The sequence below is a fragment of the Salmo salar genome, chromosome 14 (genome assembly GCF_965601325.2).
Source record: "Salmo salar chromosome 14, fSalSal1, whole genome shotgun sequence".
In the NCBI taxonomy this organism is placed as follows: domain Eukaryota; kingdom Metazoa; phylum Chordata; class Actinopteri; order Salmoniformes; family Salmonidae; genus Salmo; species Salmo salar.
The window spans coordinates 84,949,077-84,970,623 of record NC_138304.1 but is presented as its reverse complement, the minus strand read 5'-3'; the positions used below and the strand labels follow the sequence as shown (position 1 = coordinate 84,970,623).

Sequence of the window (21,547 nt, the reverse complement as noted above, 5' to 3'; positions counted from 1 at the left end):
AAAAAAATAATCTGTCCTCAGTTGCAACACTCACTACCGAGTTCCAAACTGCCTCTGGAAGCAATGTCAGCACAATACAGTGAGGGAAAAAAGTATTTGATCCCCTGCTAATTTTGTACGTTTGCCCACTGACAAAGAAATGATCAGTCTATAATTTTAATGGTAGGTTTATTTGAACAGTGAGAGACAGAATAACAACAAAAAAATCCAGAAAAACGCATGTCAAAAATGTTATAAATTGATTTGCATTTTAATGAGGGAAATAAGTATTGTGGCAGTGTGGAGTGCAATAGAGATTGTGTCATCTGTGGATCTGTTAGGGTGGAATGCGAATTGGAGTAGGTCCAGGATGTCTGGGACGATGGCGTTGATGTGAGCCATGACCAGCCTATCAAATCAAGTCAAATTTTATTGGTCACATACACACATATTTTTATTGGTCACATCCACCGAAAATCCACGATAACTGAGAATTTCAATAAGAATTTTTCAATGGCTGGGCATGCTTTCCACCTGGCTACCCCTACCCCGGTCAACAGCCCTGCACCCCCCACAGCAACTTGCCCAAGCCTCCCCATTTCTCCTTCACCCAAATCCAGATAGCTGATGTTATGAAAGAGCTGCAAAATCTGGACCCCTGCAAATCAGCCAGGCTAGACAATCTGGACCCTCTCTTTCTAAAATTATCTGCCGAAATTGTTGCAACCCCTATTACTAGCCTGTTCAACCTCTCTTTCATATCGTCTGAGATCCCCAAAGATTGGAAAGCTGCCACGGTCATCCCCCTCTTCAAAGGAGGAGACACTCTAGACCTGAACTGCTACAGACCTATATCTATCCTACCCTGCCTTTCTAAGGTCTTCGAAAGCCAAGTTAACAAACAGATCACCGACCATTTAGAATCCCACCGCACCTTCTCCGCTATGCAATCTGGTTTCTGAGCTGATCATGGTTGCACCTCAGCCACGCTCAAGGTCCTAAACGATATCATAACCGCCATCAATAAGAGGCAATACTGTGCAGCTGTATTCATCAACCTGGCCAAGGCTTTCGACTCTGTCAATCACCACATTCTTATTGGCAGACTCAACAGCCTTGGTTTCTCAAATGACTGCCTCGCCTGGTTCACCAACTACTTCTCAGACAGAATTCAGTGTCAAATCGGAGGGCCTGTTGTCCGGACCTCTGGCAGTCTCTATGGGGGTGCCACAGGGTTCAATTCTTGGGCCGACTCTCTTCTCTGTATACATCAATGATGTCGCTCTTGCTGCTGGTGATTCTCTGATCCACCTCTACGCAGACGACAACATTCTGTATACTTCTGGCCCTTCTTTGGACACTGTGTTAACTAACCTGCAGACGAGCTTCAATGCCATACAACTCTCCTTCCGTGGCCTCCAACTGCTCTTAAATGCAAGTAGAACTAAATGCATGCTCTTCAACCGATCGCTGCCCACACCCGCCCGCCCGTCCAGCATCACTACTCTGGACGGTTCTGACTTAGAATATGTGGACAACTACATATAGCTAGGTGTCTGGTTAGACTGTAAACTCTCCTTCCAGACTCACATTAAGCATCTCCAATCAAAAATTAAATCTAGAATCGGCTTCCTATTTCACAACAAAGCATTCTTCACTCATGCTGCCAAACATACCCTCGTAATACTGACTATCCTACCGATCCTTGACTTTGGCAATGTCATTTACAAAATAGCCTCCAACACTCTACTCAGCAAATTGGATGCAGTCTATCACAGTGCCATCCATTTTGTCACCAAAGCCCCATATACTACCCACCACTGCGATCTGTATGCTCTTGTTGGCTGGCCCTCGCTTCATATTCGTCGCCAAACCCATTGGCTCCATGTCATCTACAAGTCCTTGCTAGGTAAAGCCCCACCTTATCTCAGCTCACTGGTCACCATAGCAGCACCCACCCGTAGCATGCGCTCCAGCAGGTATATTTCACTGGTCACCCCCAAAACCAATTCCTCCTTTGGCCGCCTTTCCTTCCAGTTCTCTGCTGCCAATGACTGGAACTAACGGCAAAATTCACTGAAGCTGGAGACTCATATCTCCCTCACTAGCTTTAAGCACCAGCTGTCAGAGCAGCTCACAGATCACTGCACCTGTACATAACCCATCTGTAAATAGCCCATCCAACTACCTGATCCCCATACTGTTATTTATTTATTTTGCTCCTTTGCACCCCATATCACTACTTGCACATTCATCTTCTGCACATCTATCACTCCAGTGTTTAATTGCTATATTGTAATTATTTCGCCACTACGGCCTATTTATTGTCTTACCTCCCTTATCCTACCTCATTTGCACACACTGTATATAGACTTTTTCTATTGTGTTATTGACTGTATGTTTTGTTTATTCCATGTGTAACTCTGTGTTGTTGTTTTGTCGCACTGCTTTGCTTCATCTTGGCCAGGTCGCAGTTGTAAATGAGAACTTGTTCTCAACTAGCCTACCTGGTTAAATAAAGGTGTAATAAAAAATATATGTATATTTTTATTGCGGGTGTAGCGAAATGCTTGTGTTCCTTGCTCCAACAGTGCAGTAATATCTAACAATACACACAGATCTAAAGTAAAAGAATGGAGTTAAGAAATATACAGTGAGGAATTTTTTTGTTGTTGATCCCCTGCTGATTTTGTATGTTTGCCCACTGACAAAGAAATGATCAGTCTATAATTTTAATGGTAGGTTTATTTGAACAATGAGAGACAGGATAACAACAAACAAATCCAGAAAAACACATGTCAAAAATGTTAAATTGATTTGCATTTTAATGAGGGAAATAAGTATTTGATCCCCTCTCAATCAGAAAGATTTCTGGCTCCCAGGTGTCTTTTATACAGGTAACGAGCTGAGATTAGGAGCACACTCTTAAAAGGAGTGCTCCTAATCTCAGTTTGTTACCTGTATAAAAGACACCTGTCCACAGAAGCAATCAATCAGATTCCAAACTCTCCACCATGGCCAAGACCAAAGAGCTCTCCAAGAATGTCAGGGACAAGATTGTACACCTACACAAGGCTGGAATGGGCTACAAGACCATCGCCAAGCAGCTTGGTGAGAAGGTGACAACAGTTGGTGCGATTATTCGCAAATGGAAGAAACACAAAAGAACTGTCAATCTCCATGCAAGATCTCACCTCGTGGAGTTGCAATGATCATGAGAACGGTGAGGAATCAGCCCAGAACTACACGGGAGGATCTTGTCAATGATCTCAAGGCAGCTGGGACCATAGTCACCAAGAAAACAATTGGTAACACACTACGCCGTGAAGGACTGAAATCCTGCAGCGCCCGCAAGGTCTCCCTTCTCAAGAAAGCACATATACATGCCCGTCTGAAGTTTGCCAATGAACATCTGAATGATTCAGTGGACAACTGGGTGACAGTGTTGTGGTCAGATGAGACCAAAATGGAGCTCTTTGGTATCAACTCAACTTGCCGTGTTTGGAGGAGGAGGAATGCTGCCTATGACCCCAAGAACACCACCCCCACCGTCAAACATGGAGGTGGAAACATTGTGCTTTGGGGGTGTTTTTCTGCTAAGGGGACAGGACAACTTCACCGCATCAAAGGGACGATGGACGGGGCCATGTACCGTCAAATCTTGGGTGAGAACCTCCTTCCCTCAGCCAGGGCATTGAAAATGGGTCATGGATGGGTATTCCAGCATGACAATGACCCAAAACACATGGCCAAGGCAACAAAGGAGTGGCTCAAGAAGAAGCACATTAAGGTCCTGGAGTGGCCTAGCCAGTCTCCAGACCTTAATCCCATAGAAAATCTGTGGAGGGAGCTGAAGGTTCGAGTTGCCAAACGTCAGCCTCGAAACCTTAATGACTTGGAGAAGATCTGCAAAGAGGAGTGGGACAAAATCCCTCCTGAGATGTGTGCAAACCTGGTGGCCAACTACAAGAAACGTCTGACCTCTTTGATTGCCAACAAGGGTTTTGCCACCAAGTACTAAGTCATGTTTTGCAGAGGGATCAATGACTTATTTCCCTCATTAAAATGCAAATCAATTTATAACATTTTTGACATGCGTTTTTCTGGATTTTTTTTTATTCTGTCTCTCACTGTTCAAAAACCTACCATTCAAATTAAAGACTGATCATTTCTTTGTCAGTGGGCAAACGTACAAAATCAGCAGGGGATCAAATACTTTTTTCCCTCACTGTATAAATATTAGGATGAGCAATGTCGGAGTGGCATTGACTAAAATACAGTAGAATAGAATACCGTATACACATATGGAATGAGTAAAGCAGTATGTAAACATTATTAAAATGACTAGTGTTCCATTATTAAAGTGACCAGTGATTCCATGCCTATGTATATAGAACAGCAGCCTTTAAGTTGCAGGGTTGAGTAACCGGGTGGTAGCCGGCTATTGAACAGTCTGATGGCCTTGAGATAGAAGCTGTTTTTCAGTCTCTCGATCCCAGCTTTGATGCACCTGTACTGACCTCGCCTTCTGGATGGTAACGGGGTGAACAGGCCTTGGCTCAGGTTGTTGATGTCCTTGATTATCTTTTTGGCCTTCCTGTGACATAGGGTGCTGTAGGTGTCCTGGAGGGCAGGCAGTGTGCCCCCGGTGATACGTTGGGCAGACCGCACCACCCTCTGGAGAGCCCTGCGGTTGTGGGCAGTGCAGTTGCCATACCAGGCGGTGATACAGCCCGACAGGATGCTCTCAATTGTGTATCTGTAAACGTTTGTGAGGGTCTAAGGGGCCAAGCCGAATTTCTTTAGCCTCCTGAGGTTGAAGAGACGCTGTTGCGCCTTCTTCACCACACTGTCTGTGTGGGTGGACCATTTCAGATCATCGGTGATGTGTACGCCGAGAAACGTGAAGTTTTCACCATCTCCACTGCGGTCCTGTCAATGTGGATAGCATTTAATGGCTACAGATGTGAATAGGAGAGTCAACAGAGTCGTGTGACATCGGATTCTCACGGGAATGCAGGCGTCTGGGATTTCAGGGGTTCTTCGGGGGCGAGGGGAAAACCGTGGACAGGTGTGTGTGCCCAGGAACAGACCTCTCCCTACTGCGTTCCCACCCATCGATCCTTATGGTCAAGGCTATGAGAGAGTGAAGGTACTAGGGCAGCTCCCGGGCTGCGAGCTCGTCTTTAATTCCCTCCGATAATCCATGAAGGAACGTGTCGAACAGGGATTCCGGGTTCCAGGAACTCTCGGCGGTTAAAATGCGAAAGTCTACCACATAGTCTGTCACACTACGGGAGTCTTGACACAGTTGAAGTAGCTTGCGAGCCGCCTCTATCCCAGACAACGGCAAGTCAAACACCTTCCTTACTTCCGCCACGAAATCCTCCAGCCTAAGGCAAACGGTGGATTGTTGCTCCCATACCACCGTAGCCCAGGCGAGTGCCCTCCCGGACAACAGCATTATAAGATACGCCATCTTAGAACGGTCCGACAGAAACGAAGAGGGCTGCAGATCGAAAATGAGGGAGCACTGGGAGAGAAAAGCCCGGCAGGTTCCTGGATCCCCAGCGTAGTGCTCCGGAGGAGGTAAGCAAGGTTAACGGGAAGTTGGGGTAGGCTGGGGAGAAACACTGCAGGTAGCGGGATTACTGAGAATCTGGGAGGTTACAGTTGTGGCTTGCTGCCTGTTAGAAAATCCGTGGAATAGCTCCAGTAATGCATTGAAAGCATGGTCATGGTTTTCCACCAAGGTCTGGAGTCTTTCCATAAGCCTTTCAAGGAACTCCTGGTGGCTCCTTGGGAAGAGACAGCGTCGCGGAGCTGGTCCGAGTCTGCTGGGTCAGTCATGGCCAGTTCGTACTATCACGACTCGGGATATGACCCAGATGCAGACACAGGGGGTGGATAGTTCAATACTCAGAATATTTATTATAGAAAGGGGCAGGCAAAGGGCAGGTCGAGGACAGGCAGTGGTTCGTAATCCAAGGCAGGGTCAAACAGGGACAGAACGGAAGTCAGGGTCAGGACAGACAGAAAGGTCAGATCCGGGAAGACTCGAAAAACAAACTTAAGCGCAGAAGCAACCTGAAACACGCTGGTAAGACCCGACAAGACAAACTGGCAACAGACAAACAGAACAACGCAGGTATTAATACACAGGGGATAATGGGGAAAAATAGGAAACACCTGGTGGGGGGTGGAGACAAGCACAAGACAGGTAAAACAAATCAGGGTGTAACAACAACAAAATGTGGAATAAGTCAATGGATATGCACTATCTGTAACTGTAAAGCAAGGGTGTCAAACTCATTCCATGGAGGGCGTAGAGTCTGCTGGTTTTTCTTTTCAATTTCAATTAAGACTTAGACAACCAGGTGAGGGGAGTTTCTTACTAATGAGTGACCTTAATTCATTAATTATGTTCAAGGGAAGAGCGAAAACCTGCAGACACTCGGCCCTTTGTGAAATGAATTTAACACGTGCTGAAAAGGAACAAGCAGTGATTCTCCACTGCATGTAGACGTAGATTAAGGATCAGTGCTTTACTAGGAAACTTCCAGGTAGTGGTTTTGATTGGCCAGAGCGAACCTGCAGGTAGCAGGAATCTTATCTTTTGGTACAGTATCTTGTAGCCCCTCTCTCCAGGCTTCCGTAGGTTCCTTAGGATGTGGTCAGAGTGAACGTTCACCAACCAACCCACCAACCCCAGCACAGAGCCTGAAAATCAACCAGTGGGGAAGCTGATTTATAATGACAGTGTGTAGAAGACGACCAATGAGGTGAACATTTGGAAATGTGAGGTGTTTATGGATAGCGTGGCGTGGCATAACTCTAGAACGATCAGGGACAATACATGAAGAAATTCACGGAACATATTGACAGACAACTGTGTAATTTGTGGGTTATGATTTTTTTCTTGAGAGGATGATCAGGGGGCCGGAACATAATTTCAAATAATTTGTAGACTGCAGATTGACCGCAAGAAGCCCAAACAGATATAATATTTGACTAAAACATAATTTCAAACCTTGCTTACATTTGTATACGATCACATACACCTTCCTAATATTGAGCTGTACCCCCTTTTGCCCTCAGATCAGCCTCAATTAGTCGGGGTATGGACTCCACAAGATGCCGAAAGCATTCCACAGGGATGCTGGCCCATGTTGACATCAATGCTTCCCACAGTTGTGTCCTTTGGGTGGTGGACCATTCTTGATATACACACAGGAAACTGTTGAGCGTGAAAAACCCAGCAGCGTTGCAGTTCTTGACACACTCAAAATGGTGCACCTCGTACCTACTACCATAGCCGTTCAAAGGCACTTAAATCTTGTCTTGCCCATTCACCCTCTGAATGGCACAAGTGTCTCGAGGCTTAAAAATCCTTCTTTAACCTGTCTCCTCCCCTTCATCTACACTGATTGAAGTGGATTTAACAAATGAGTATGGTTACATTATTGTAACCGTACTCATTAGTTCCGTGAATTTCTTCATGTATTGTCCCTGATCGTTCTAGAGTTATGCCATGCCACGATTATTGTGGATAGTCAGATTCATATAATAGTTTGATTAAAATGTTTAAATGCTTTGCAAGAACGATTTCCTTAATAATCCTGTTTACATGGATACATCTGAAATCAGGCTACCTGATGGCACTCTGATAAATGTAGAAAATCGGCAATCAAAATAAACATTCTACCACAGCGAACATGTTGTTTTTGGAAGCATATTTGATTCTGAGTTCAGACATATGAAGTTTGTATGTGAAAACTACTTCTAAGAAGCATACATTCAGTTGTTCCGAATACACTTCACTTGCGCTAAAGAGGGAGGCTCTCGGCTGGTGCTAACTCATGTGCAGATCAAATACACAGCTGGAACACCAATTAAGGTGTTTACTGTACGTGTCCTAATAATTTGAAAGATTGCTCAGAAAACCAGGTATTTTAATCGATGTATGCTTACTTTGATTTTTACCTCACACCCATTAAGATAAGCAGAGTAAGGTGTTTACATGACTACTGCATAATCTGTCTACTGTCATAATCTGTTTGATATCTAATTATTAGTGTGCATGTAAACATACTGAATAAGGCATCATAGCTTTCACCTGGATTCACCTAGTCAGTCTATGTCATGGAAATGTTCCTATTGTTTTGTACACTGTGTATATCTCTCTATTATTCGTGGAAATACTTTGGAACAGATATCCAAAATTAAACTCACTTGAGCTGATTTGCTGGTGTTTTTACAGTCTTTTAAGTCCAACATTATTTATACATTTTTCTCAGAACGCATGGGGGCCAAATAAAATCACTCGCGGGTCAAATTGTGCCCAAGGGCCGCCAGTTGGGGAACCCTGATGTATGCAGTATGTCACCCATGTCTCTTACCTGTGATGAAGCAGGGGCTGGTAACCCAGTTGCTCAGGTAGCTGACCTGCATATAGCCATTATAGATGCAGAACACAAAGGCCAGGACGAACAATGCAAATGATGTAGATTTCCCTCCACCAAAAAAAAAATGGATAGATGATCTAGAAGAAAAAAATAGAACTGATTAATAATAATTTCACCACCAGTTGTCTAACGTGGATGTTTCTCATGGCTGAGAAACAAGTTACAATGTTGACACATCATTTAGGCAATGACATGCATTATTATTACCGATTTCATTTTAAATTACAATTGGATTTCAGCTATCAAAATGCCTAATGAACTGAACACTGTCACCTAGAACAGTGGTTCTCAACCAGGTACTTGGCCTATCCACTGGGGACACTTGGGAAGACTCATCAGACCATAGGCTTACTGGTGCAATGCATATGGGCAGGTATTCTGGGCAGAGCAAAATAACCAACCAGCAGTAACTGATTGGGAAGATGAGTGGTTTTCTCAGCAGAAGTCCACAGCATAAGGCACAGTGGCACCAGAAAAGCAGGTAGCTCCTGAAAAAAAAATGGAAAGTATCCAACTCAATAATTAACACATACATCACTTGAGAAACATGCGTACATGTGATCAAATCACTGGTATGTCCAGCTCCATCGTCCAATCATAAATAAAGATAAAGGATGGTTCTAACAAAAACATTTTTTTATTTAACCAGGTAGGCTAGTTGAGAACAAGTTCTCATTTGCAACTGCGACCTGGCCAAGATAAAGCATAGCAATTCGACACATACAACAACACAGAGTTACACATGGAATAAACAAAACATACAGTCAATAATACAGTAGAACAAAAGAAAACAAAAAGTCTATATACAGTGAATGCAAATGAGGTAGGTTAAAGCAATAAATAGGCAATGGTGGCGAAGTAATTACAATATAGCAATTAAACACTGGAATGGTAGATGTGCAGAAGATGAATGTGCAAGTAAAGATACTGGGGTGCAAAGGAGCAAGATAAATAAATAAATACAGTATGGGGATGAGGTACGTAGATAGATGGGCTGTTAACAGATGGGCTATGTACAGGTGCAGTGATCTGTGAGCTGCTCTGACAGCTGGTGCTTAAAGCTAGTGAGGGAGATATGAGTCTCCAGCTTCAGAGATTTTTGCAGTTCGTTCCAGTCATTGGCAGCAGAGAACTGTAAGGAAAGACGACCAAAGGAGGAATTGGCTTTGGGGGTGACCAGGGAGATATACCTGCTGGAGCGCGTGCTATGAGTGGGTGCTGCTATGGTGACCAGTGAGCAGAGAAGGCGGGGCTTTACCTAGCAGAGACTTGTAGATAACCTGTAGCCAGTGGGTTTGGCGACAAGTATGAAGCGAGGGCCAACCAACGAGAGCGTACAGGTCGCAATCATGGGTAGTGTATGGGGCTTTGGTGACAAAACGGATGGCACTGTGATAGACTGCATCCAGTTTGTTGAGTAGAGTGTTGGAGGCTATTTTATAGATGACATCACCGATGTCGAGGATCGGTAGGATGGTCAGTTTTACGAGGGTATGTTTGGCAGCATGAGTGAAGGATGCTTTGTTGCGATATAGGAAGCCGATTCTAGATTTAATTTTGGATTGGAGATGCTTAATGTGAGTCTGGAAGGAGAGTTTACAGTCTAACCAGACACCCAGGTATTTGTAGTTGTCCACATATTCTAAGTCAGAGCCGTCCAGAGTAGTGATGCTGGACGGGCGAGCAGGTGCGGGCAGTGATCGATTGAATAGCATGCATTTAGTTTTACTTGCGTTTAAGAGCAGTTAGAGGCCACGGAAGGAGAGTTGTATGGCATTGAAGCTCGTCTGGAGGGTAGTTAACACAGTGTCCAAAGAGGGGCCAGAAGTATACCGAATGGTGTCGTCTGCGTAGAGGTGGATCAGAGAATCACCAGCAGCAAGAGCAACATCATTGATGTATACAGAGAAGAGAGTCGGCCCAAGAATTGAACCCTGTGGCACACCCATAGAGACTGCCAGAGGTCCGGACAACAAGCCCTCCGATTTGACACACTGAACTCTATCAGAGAAGTAGTTGGTAAACCAGGCGAGGCAATCATTTGAGAAACCAAGGCTGGCGAGTCTGCCAATAAGAATGTGGTGATTGACAGAGTCGAAAGCCTTGGCCAGGTCGATGAATACGGCTGCACAGTAATGTCTCTTATTGATGGCGGTTATGATGTCGTTTAGGACCTTGAGCGTGGCTGAGGTGCACCCATGACCAGCTCTGAAACCAGATTGCATAGCGGAGAAGGTATGGTGGGATTCGAAATGGTCGATAATCTGTTTGTTAACTTGGCTTCGAAGACCTTAGAAAGACAGGGTAGGATAGATATAGGTCTGTAGCAGTTTGGGTCTAGAGTGTCACCCCCTTTGAAGAGGGGGATTACCACGGCAGCTTTCCAATCTTTGGGAATCTCAGACGATACGATAGAGAGGTTGAACAGACTAGTAATAGGGGTTGCAACAATTTCGGCAGATAATTTTAGAAAGAGAGGGTCCAGATTGTTTAGCCCGGCTGATTTGTATGGGTCTACAATTTGCAGCTCTTTCAGAACATCAGCTATCTGGATATGGGTGATGGAGAAATGGTGGGGGCTTTGGCGGATTGATGTGGAGGGTGCCGGGCAGTTGACCGGGGTAGGGGTAGCCAGGTGGAAAGCATGGCCAGCCGTAGAGAAATGCTTATTGAAATTCTCAATTATAGTGGATTTATCGATGGTAACAGTGTTTCCTAGCCTCAGAGCAGTGGGCAGCTGGGAGGAGGTGCTCTTATTCTCCATGGACTTTACAGTGTCCCAGAACTTTTTTGAGTTAGTACTACAGGGTGCAAATTTCTGTTTGAAAAAGCTAGCCTTAGAAAAGCTAACTGCCTGTGTATATTTGTTCCTAACTTCTCTGAAAAGTTGCATATCACAGGGGCTATTCGATGCTAATGCAGAACGCCACAGGATGTTTTTGTGCTGGTCAAGGGCAGACAGGTCTGGAGTGAACCAAGGACTATATCTATTCCTAGTTCTACATTTTTTGAGTGGGGCATGCTTATTTAAGATGGTGAGGAAGGCACTTTTAAAGAATAGCCACGCATCATCTACTGACGGGATGAGGTCAATGTCATTCCAGGAAACCCCGGCCAGGTCGATTAGAAAGGCCTGCTCGCAGAAGTGTTTTAGGGAGCGTTTGACAGTGATGAGGGGTGGTCGTTTGGTCGCAGACCCATTACGGATGCAGGCAATGAGGCAGTGATCGCTGAGATCTTGATTGAAAACAGCAGAGGTGTATTTGGAGGGTGAGTTAGTTAGGATGACATCTATGAGGGTGCCCGTGTTTACGGATTTGGGGTTGTACCTGGTAGGTTCTGTCGTGTCTTTGGCTATGCCGGATTAAGTGATATGACATGCTAACCTATAAAATTCTTTCTCTAATTAATATTACCTGATTAAGCTAATCATGTAAATGTAATTAACTAGAAAGTCGGGGCACCACGGAATAACGTTTATAGAGCCGTTATCTTCCGAATAAACTCTTAAAATACTTAGTAATACTTTACATCGGTAGCAGTCAATATTAACCCTTATCTTATTTTCAGTCTCATAATGAAAGTTGTAAATTCTTGGCTATCTTCACGAACCCTGGCTAACAAGTTGAATCAGCAATACCAAATTGGGTTTAATTATTTATTTACCAAATACCTAATCACACAGAATTACATATACACAGAATACAAATGATGTCATACAGAAAACGTCCTGGTGGACGGAACCTGTATGAAAGCTGGTTACACAAAGGAAAGGGGGTTGGGCTTGAATGAAAGAGCGGGAAGATTTAGGAACGAAGAAACAGCAGCTATGCTATCGTAAATACATTATCTTATGCATTACTAAATTACCGCCCATTTGGAAAAGGAAAATGCAATAAATATTTACTCTGAGCTGCGCTTCGGTATATTGGTCGTAGATGCTGGCCAGGTTGGCCAACAGATCTTCCTGTCCTCGGAAGAATGTCTCTGGTGGTAAATTGGATACGTGGCGGTATCTTCGTCCGTCTGTTAGACTGGATCCGTCGTCCGTCCTTTCCTAGCCCCCGTCTACAGCGGCCGCTGCTAACTCAACGGCTAGGAAGTATCACTTCTGTAGTGAATAAGCTCAAAGTTCATACCATTCGCCACCAAAGCTCACGCCGAGGTTGGCTTAGTTCTGTACTTGACGTGTGTCCTTCTAACGTAGAGGCTGCAGACCTCACGTACTGGAACAACGTGGTTATCTTTTCGTCAAAGGCTTATATAGTGGAGAGGGGGAAGGATGTGTTTCATCGTTTATAACCCCTGTCTCTGCACAGGGGTGGGCCACTGATCAAGCAGGGCACTTTCCTTATGAAAACCCAATTCTCTCATTTGGAAGCTAAAATTAAATGTAATCTCCTAACAAACAATTCCAATATCAAACATTCCAATTGCATAACAATTCCATGTCACTCTGATAACTAGAGGGTGTATACTTTCTCAGGTACAGTTTATGTCATCTTGTCATCAGTCATAATGTCTCAGATGACAACCGAACTGACATACATACTCATTACGTTCCCAAGCATATTTCCAACTGGTTTTATTACCAAAATATGGTTCCTTTTCCCCATTTGTTTGATGTTCCCAGACTCTCTATATTTAACACAGGCTATTCAAGTCCTTCAGTAGGGTCAGAGAGGGGAAGGGAGAAAGGTATTTATGGGGGGGGGGGGTCATAAACCTTACCCACAGGCCAACGTCATGACAGTTCATTGATAATTTGTGTGAGATTGAGGGCATCAAGCTTAGATTGTAGGATGGCCGGGGTGTTATGTTTTTCAAGACATTGGAATCGTGGCTGTGTGTATCTTTAAAATGGTGTAAAATAGTGGTATGTTTGAGAACTTTGAATTATGACATTTTGTGGTTTTGAATTTGGCGCTCTGATTTTTCACTGGCTGTTGAATAGTGTGAACCGTGGAGCGTCCCACCTCCCCAAGAGAGGTATTGCATGTCCCAGTTTAGGTCACCTAGTAGCACGAGCTCAGAAGATAGATGGGGGGCAATCAATTCACATATGGTATCGAGGGCACAGCTGGGGCAGAGGGAGGTCTATAGCAGTGAAAAGACTTGTTTCTGGAAAGGTGCATTTTTAGAAGTAGAAGCTCGAAATGTTTGGGTACAGACTTGGATAGTAATACAGAACTCTGCAGGCTATCTTTGCTGTAGATTGCAACACCGCCCCCTTTGGCAGTTCTATCTTGGCGGAAAATGTTATAGTCTGCGATGGAGATTTCAGGGTTTTTGGTGGTTTTCCTAAGCCAGGATTCAGACACGGCTAAGACATCCCGGTTGGCAGAGTGTGCTAAAGCAGTGAGTAAAACAAACTTAGGGAGTAGGCTTCTAATGTTAACATGCATGAAACCAAGGCTTTTATGGTTACAGAAGTCAACAAATGAGAGCACCTGGGGAGTGGGAGTGGAGGTAGGCACTGCAGGACTTGGATTAACCTCCACATCACCAGAGGAACAGAGGAGAATTAGGATAAGGGTACGGCTAAAGGCTATACGAACTGGCCGTCTAGCACGTTCAGAACAAAGAGTAAAAGGAGCAGATTTCTGGGCACAATAGCATAGATTCAAGGCATAGTGTACAGACAAAAGTAAGGTAGGATGTGAGTACATTGGAGGTAAACCTAGGCATTGAGTAATGATGAGAGAGATATAGTCTCTAGAGACGTTTAAACCAGGTGATGTAGGAGGTGGAACAACATGGTTGGTTAAGGCATATTGAGCAGGGCTAGAGGCTCTACAGTGAAATAAGACAGTAATCACTAACCAGGACAGTAATGGACAAGGCATATTGATGTTAGAGAGAGGCATGCGTAGCCAAGTGAACATATGGGTCCAGTCAGTGGTTGGGCTGACTGGGGACACGGCGATTCAGACAGTTAGCAGGCCGATGCTAACAAGCTAACAGTTAGTAGGCCGGGGCTAAACAAGCTAGCAGTTAGCAGACCGGGGCTGGCAAGCTAGCAGTTAGCAGACCTGCAGAAGAAACATAGCGGAAACCTTGAAATAACATCCAACACAAAACTGAGTGAGCAATGTTCAGTCTGAACCTACTTCTGAAGCCAAAAAGTAAAAGACAATCTCTAGGTAATTTTGTTATATAAAGCTTAGCAAATAAGGCTACCAAGCTTCTCGGACAGAACAGACTTGGCTGCAACTTCAATTAGCACTGACGTGTGAAGTGAGATGTGTGAAAACTCTTGAGTACAAAAATAAGCTCCTCAAGGATAATCCAGAGACACTATATGCTGACTACTACACAGACCATGCCCTGGCATGGCACACTGCTATAAGAGCTCACTACCCCTATGTCGAGAGAGAGAGGGCATTGGCCCAGGGTGGAAACTCTGAATACTAGACATTGAAGAAATGGAAACAACCTCTGTCAACGTCTGGGACAGTAATGCTGCAGGGCATCCTCATGCAGTTCCAGTAGGACTTTTACAGGATCAAAAAGAGAGCACAGCAGGAAAAGCTCTCTCTCTGTGACGACTCCCCCATCCTGAGTCAGTCTGATCACACCTCTTCAAACTGTCCTGCAGACGAGGATAGTCACCCCCCCCCCCCCCAGCACTGAACACACCCAGGTCCCACAACTGACTGCTCCTCCATCATCGAAGCTGGAGAGAGACATGATGAAGCTCAGAGAGCTAGTCCACACAATTCAGACAGAACAGACCCATGAAACAGACCAGCACAACAACACCCTCCCAACAAGACCTGGAGAGCTGAAGGTGGAGATGGACAGTTCTCTGACAGAGCTAGCTGCACTCCGGACTGAGGTGAGACAACTTAAGGAGGAGAGAGAGGAACACATGGCACAGCTAACAGCAGTGAAGGAGGAGAGAGGAACATATGGCACAGCTAACAGCAGTGAAGGAGGAGAGAGGAACATATGGCACAGCTAACAGCAGTGAAGGAGGAGAGAGAGACACGCATGGCACAGCTAACAGCAGTGAAGGAGGAGAGAGAGACACACATGGAACAGCTAACAGCAGTGAAGGAGGAGAGAGAGACACATATGGCACAGCTAACAGCAGTGAAGGATGAGGTGAGAAAGCTGAGGTGTGACAGAGAGCAGGAAACTCCCCCAGAGAAGCCAGCAGAACAGCCCACCTCAGACCCCGACCACAACCTCAACACCGCAATGGAACAGACAACACAGGACCCACCAACCCAACAGACCCCACCCCTCCTAACAGCCCTCCTGTCAGCTCCCCCGATAACCCTCATGACAACCCCCACACATCCACTGAGGACACACAAAAGCCAGAAATGGTGTTCCTCATTGACTCAAATGGCAAATACATTCAAGAGAACTAACTTTTGTCCAAACACTAGGCATGCCCTGGAGCTGTTGTCAGAGGACAGACTAGAGTCCCCCAGCCACATTATAATTCACAGGGGCACAAACTACCTGAGGGCCCAGCAGGAAAGGATGGTCACAGCACAAGGGAATGATTGAAAAAGCTTCTTCCACTTTCCCCAACACACAAGTTGTTATCTCCACCCTGCTACCATGAAAAGACATTCACCTTGTCAACATACAGCGGGTGAATGCAAGCATTTCCCGGGAATGTGCCTCAAAACGTAATGTCTACCTGGCCCGCCACTCCAACCTGGACTTGAACAGCCTTTACCACCAGGTCCACCTGTACAAGGCAGCAATCCCAACTTTTGCCAGGACCCTAAAGGACGTCACCCTTAACCACAGCCCCATCACCTCACACAGGAGCAACAGAGCAACGGACACCCTGCCCAGACCAGCGAGACACCCTCCCAGACCTGCAAGACCACCGCCTGAAGGACCTACACAGAGAGAACCCACGCCAAGAGGACCTACACCCAGACCACAGCTTCACTAGGCACACCCCAACCAGCTGAGACCACCCCAAACAAACCCTGACCACCCCCCCAGATCAGACCTACCTCCCCCCATGCACCCTGCCCCTGCAGCAAGGACCTCAATATGACAGCGACATATATGCCCAGGCCATGAGCAGAGCAACAGGCCCCAAACCCACTAATGAACCCGCCCAAGCCCCATCCTGCAACCTAACAGGTATGTATCAGTTGCTCAACATGCTCTGCTCACACCTACTGTGATGTTCCCAGCCTAAACCACACAAAACAACACTAGACACTATGAAACACAAAGCTTTTACTATCTCATCCAGGAATATACAGGGTCTGAGGTCATCTGTCTTTGGCCTAAAGAGCAGGAGCCCAGACTTCATCATAGAAACTGGAAGTACAGACATTCTCATCCTACAAGAAACATGGTATAGAGGAGACAGACCCACAGGTTGCCCTCTAGGTTACAGAGAGCTGGTAGTGCCATCCACCAAACTACCAGGTGTGAAACAGGGAAGAGACTCAGGGAATATGCTAATTTGGTATAGAGTAGACCTAACCCACGATTAAATTAGTCAAAACAGGGACATTTTACATCTGTCTAGAAATTAATACGGAAATGATCTCAACAGAGAAAAATGTCCTTATGTGTGCTACCTATATCCCCCCAACACAATCCCCATACTTTAATGAAGACAACTTCTCCATCCTAGAGGGGGAGATCAACAATTTCCAGGCCCAGGGACATGTACTAGTCTGTGGAGACCTACATGCCAGAACTGGACAAGAACCTGACACCCTCAGCACACAGGGGGACAAACACCTACCTGGAGGTGACAGTATTCACTCCCAAATATGCCCCCCTAGACACAACTATGATAAAACAACCAACAAAAATGGGTCACAACTCCTGCAGCTCTGCCGCACACTGGGTCAACGGTAGGCTTCGAGGGGACTCCTATGGTAGGTACACCTACAGCTCATCCCTTGGCAGTAGTACTGTAGATTACTTTATCATTGACCTCAACCCAGAGTCTCTCAGAGTGTTCACTGTCAGCCCACTGACACCTCTATCAGATCACAGCAAAATCACAGTCTACCTGAACAGAGCAATACTCAATCATGAGGCATCAAAGCCAAAGGAACTGCACAATATTAAGAAATGCTATAGATGGAAGGAAAGTAGTGTGGAAACCTACCAAGAAACAATTAGGTAACAACAAATTCAATCCCTTTAAGACAACTTACTGGACAAAAAATGGCACTGCAATAGTGAAGGTGTAAACTTGGCAGTAGAAAGCCTTAGCAGTATATTTGAACTTTCAGCTTCCCTATCAAATATAAACATTTCAAGCGGACAAAGTAAGAAAATTAACTACAATAAAAAATGGTTTGATGAAGAATACAAAAACCTAAGAAAAAAATTGAGAAAGCTATCCAACCAAAAACATAGAGACCCAGAAAAGCTGAGTCTATGCCTTCACTATGGTGAATCAATAAAACAATACAGAAATACACTACAGAAAAAGAAGGAACAGCACATCAGAAATCAGTTCAATGTAACTGAAGAATCTGTAGAACGTAACCACTTCTGGGAAGATTGGAACACACTAAACCAACAACACAAAGAGCTATCTATACAAAACAGAGATGAATGGATAAACCACTTCTCCAATCTGTTTGGCTCTATAAAAAAGAACAAACAGCAAAAACATAATAAATTACACATTTTTAGAATTTGCTAGTATAGATGACCAGAACACACTGGATTCTCCAATTACATTGAATGAACTACAGGACAAAATACAAACCCTCCAACCCAAAAAGGTGTTGATGGTATCCTACATGAAATTATAAAATATACAGACAACAAATTCCAATTGGCTATACTTAAACTCTTTAACATCATCCGCAGGTCTGGTATCTTCCCCAATATTTGGAACCAAGGACTGATAACCCCAATCCACAAAAATACACATTTGACCCCAATAACTACCGTGGGATATGGGTCAAAAGATCTTGTCTCTCAGATCTGAACGACAAGGCAAGAAAGGAACATAAAATTTGACATACAAATTAGGATCTGGCTATTAATACTTGAATCAGTTATAGAACCCATTGCCCTTTATGGTTGTGAGGTCTGGGGTCCGCTCACCAACCATGAGTTCACAAAACTGAGACTCTGCATGCAGAATTCTGAAAAAATATAATCGGTTTACAACGTAAAACACCAAATAATGCATGCAGAGCAGAATTAAGTTAATACCGCAAATGATCAAAATCCAGAAAAGAGTTGTTAAATTCTACAACCACGTAAAAGGAAATGATTCCCAAACCTTCCGTAACAAAGCCATCACCTACAGAGAGATGAACCAGAAGAAGAGTCCCCTAAGCAAGCTGATCCTGGGGCTCTGTTCACAAATACAAACAGACCCCACAGAGCCCCAGGACAGCAACACAATTAGACACAACCAAATCATGAGAAAACAAAAAATATTTACTTGACACATTGGAAAGAATTAAGAAAAAAACTGAGCAAACTAGAATGCTATTAGGCCCTAAACAGAGAGTACACAGTGGCAGAATACCTGACCACTGTGACTGACCCAAAAATAAGGAAAGCTTTGACTATGTACAGACAATGCACAGAGCATAGCCTTGCTTTTGAGAAAGGTTGCCGTATGCACAGTCCACAAAATGAGGTGGAAACTGAGCTGCACTTCCTAACCTCCTGCCAAATGTATGACCATATAATTGACACATATTTCCCTCAGATTACAGACCCACAAAGAATTTAAAAACAAATCAAATTTTGATAAACTCCCATTACTATTGGGTGAAATACCACAGTGTGAAATCACAGCAGCAAGATTTGTGACCTGTTGCCACAAGAAAAGGGCAACCAGTGAAGAAGAAACACCATTGTAAATACAACCCATACTTATGTTGATTTATATTCCTTTTTACTTTAACTATTTTTTTGTTTGTTGTATTTAACCTTTATTTAACCAGGTAGGCCAGTTGAGAACAAGTTCTCATTTACAACTGGGACCTGGCCAAGATAAAGCAAAGCAGTGCGACAAAACAACAACATGTGAACATGTCTTTCCCATGTCAATAAAGCCCCTTGAATTGAACTTAATTAAAGGAGCCCGAATCCAAATAAACTAATCGAGTCACGTGTCATTATCCAGCCAATATAAAATTGAACAATGTTATTCAATTTAAAACCCCAATAGTGTATACTGTATATAACTCATTGGGCGGATTAGATTATTCTGAGCCATGGGGCACCGGACCCTGGCCTGTGATGTGCTATGCAAAAACGGTGAGGGAGGAGCGCACTTCTCGGATTGAACAGTATTCTGCGCTGTTCGGTCATGTTGCCAACAAGGAAGTATCGTGTACCATGCAGAAACATAAAACATGTATTTTCCATATGGTTTAATTTTCATTGTTAAGACAGATAACACGTTTTTATCAAAGCAATCACCTACTCATTACTCCTCGTGCTTAATTATGTCACTTTTGTATGTTTTGAGACGATTTCGCCGTGGGTTTTGAACCGGGCACCTGGCTCACGCACCTGAGGCAGCCCGTTCCAAAACGAATGCAATCAACTTTCACCATTTCAAATACGCATACATGGGCGCCCGGGCGATATTAATCGAAGCCCCACATTCCATAGACCCCATTTTGGGGTGTGTTCAGGAGAAACCACTCTATTGTGGTGAAAATATGAAATTGCAGTACTTTTAGATTAATTCAATTACACATGTTGGCAAAAGCTGGAGTTTTTGTTCTAAATTCGTATCTCTTGTTCAGACATGATCGTTTCCTTGACTGGCGAAGAATAAGCCACTATCGGACATTCTTTGGAGGAAGGGGTGTCAGTGCACACAAAAAAACACAAATTGTTGGGGGCATGGACATCAAGCAATTTTCACATATAGTATGTCTGTCTCCAGTTGGCTAAAATGTTGCACTGACATTTTTTTTTACATTTCTCTGGCGAATACATGGTCACCCATAAACTGCTGGCTGACAAACTGGGGTCCTGTCTCAAATGGGTCCACGAGCAGTGTGGTTTCCGCTAAATAACACCCCCACAAAAATGTTTTCATGAAAAGAGATTTATTTTTTTTTTTTCTTAATTTGCGGTTAGGTATAAGGTTAATATTGTGGTTAAGGTTAGGTTTAAAATCACATTTTAAGAAGATAAATTGTATAAATAGGCGGGGTTTATGACTTTGTGACTGGGTTAACTAGTGACGACTGAGCGTTGTGTGTTCGTCAGAGGCAGTACCCGAGTGCAACACCATTCGCAGTTCAATTACGCTGTTAGTAAAATACGTTTTGACTACACCAATTTTCTGCTTTGCAGGTTCATATCCAGAGTGGTTTTGTATTTCCGACATGGGGAAGAGAAGTCGACAGAGAAAGAAGGAGCATCAAAATAATAGCAAGCCTGGCGGAAGGGATATAGTAGGGACAATGCTGTAATGTTTGATAGCTAATCATAGATAGCCGGCTAACTTTAGGGGAAGGTTACTGTATCTAGCTAACTTAGCTTCAAATTACTGTAACGTTATGCCAAGTCAAAGAGCGATTTAATTTCTCCCTAGCGAGCCAGCAACTTTCATTTGATTACTATCGCACAACCCATTACTTATCATACCTTGTTGACATGCTTAACTAACTAGCTATTGTAGTTTGGTGCCAGATGTCCTTGTGCTGTCTTGCCGACTCGGTACAAGCTATACGGTACAAGCAGATTTGGGCCCAGGTTATAGCTATTGTACTAAAATGGTGAACTCTATCAAGATCTGGCCATCTGAGGCTGCAATTCTCGTCTCTTCTCTTACCTCCAAGGAGAACAAGCTGTTTGAACACTATTACCAGGAGCTGGGTCTTGTGCCTGAGGGGGAGTTTGAGAAGTTCATGGCGGCAATGCGGCGGCAGGTAGCCTAGTGGTTAGAGCGTTGGGCCAGTAACCAAAAGGTTGCTGGATTGAATCGCTGACAAGGTAAAAATCTGTCGTTCTGCCCTGTACAAGACAGTTAACCCACTGTTCCCCGGCAGGCCGTCATTGTAAATAAGAATTTGTTCTTAACTGAATTGCCTAGTTAAATAAAAAAGGGAGAACCACCATCCATCCGCAAGAGGTACTGAAGGGAATCTACTTAGCCAGAG

General features: G+C 44.3%; 1 long non-coding RNA gene across 1 annotated transcript; it reads right to left on the bottom strand.

Annotated features, from left to right (window-relative positions):
• Nucleotides 1–151: 151 nt before the first annotated feature.
• On the bottom strand, nt 152–21,541 carry LOC106570341 (uncharacterized). Its single transcript, XR_001320650.3, has 4 exons — nt 21,220–21,541; nt 8,797–8,932; nt 8,379–8,521; nt 152–6,699 (listed from the first exon to the last, which is right to left on the bottom strand). It is a non-coding gene; the product is annotated as an uncharacterized LOC106570341 (long non-coding RNA).
• Nucleotides 21,542–21,547: the final 6 nt, after the last annotated feature.